This window comes from Lycorma delicatula, chromosome 4 (genome assembly GCF_047948215.1).
Source record: "Lycorma delicatula isolate Av1 chromosome 4, ASM4794821v1, whole genome shotgun sequence".
NCBI lineage: Eukaryota > Metazoa > Arthropoda > Insecta > Hemiptera > Fulgoridae > Lycorma > Lycorma delicatula.
Window position 1 is genome coordinate 72739535 of NC_134458.1, and position 1309 is coordinate 72740843.

A 1309-nucleotide genomic window follows, 5' to 3' on the forward strand; every position below is an offset into this window, starting at 1 on the left:
AGAGACCCATGCGAGATAGGTTCATCTTACGAAGAGGAATGCAAAGCTTTGAACATTCCTGTTCACAACCATGTACAACACAGTTATTTTTTATGTTTAACACATTCAGCAAAATTATTATTTTTTCTTACTTTATAGAAATAATTATTTTTAGCTACAAAAGGAAAATTATAATGTATTTTTAGAGCTTAGCAATGATGCATACATAAATAGTGATGATCTTCAGCTATTAGTATTAAAATCTGAATCTGCAAAATATCTCCTTTTTTTTGTTTATAAACTAAACATTTTTTTCTTCTTTATTTTGTATAGAACATGTAAGCCAGGATTTCCAGTATATGGGATAGTTCTGAAATTTAAGGTCCAACTGCCCATGAAATATTTGCTGTAGATTGTGGTCATAGTCAGCAGCAGCAGCAGCACTTGACCAGTGTTTTGTTTATCAAGTAATATTGTTGTGGCTTCACTACAAGGACTTCGTTCTACAATAACTTTTTTAATGTTTTCATCATCATCATTCCCCAGTTTATAGTTACAATCATCCCCAATAGCTGTAGTTCAAGAAACTTTCACTATAACAATCTTCATCACTATTTTCATTTTCTAAAATTGGTCTTAGTTCAAAGCAGGACAATCCTTTCATGTTTAGTTATTGTCTCTCTGGTTGCAAAATTCCCGGGATTTTGTAATCAGCCATAATACTAATTGAAGAAGCAAACTGCAATCAAGAATAAATTCATGTTATTTATGCTTCAAACTTCTTGCCAAAATGAAATAAGGAATGCAACTGAAAGCTAAAAGACGTACGGCAATAGGAGAAATGATAGTACATGGAATGTGTAAATGGTGTGGTAGGCACAGTATAATGTTCACATGTGTGGTCGCGGTCCTGGCTGAACCTGTTAAAAGGTTTGTATTTACATTTATTGGTATTAACTAGATCTATTGAATGACTTAATATTTTGCCGAATACAGTTTTTAATAAAATGTTGTTTTGGAAACTTTAACATAATTTATGTGAAATTTGAAAAATCAAGTATCACTTTTTTGAACTAATCAAAATAATGCATAGAACATATTATAAGAAACAGAACATTAATTTGTTGCTAATAACCAACTGAACCAGTTTATTTTATGGCTGTGTCACATGTAAAGCACTTGAGGCACAACAGGTACAAGTCACAGTTTTCTCAGACAGTAATGATGTTCACTTTACAGACAGTCCTAGTAATAGTAAAATATAAAACTATGTAATAGATTATATGTAAATAGTATAATGTAGTAGAATAGTAAATGTAATAAGACTATG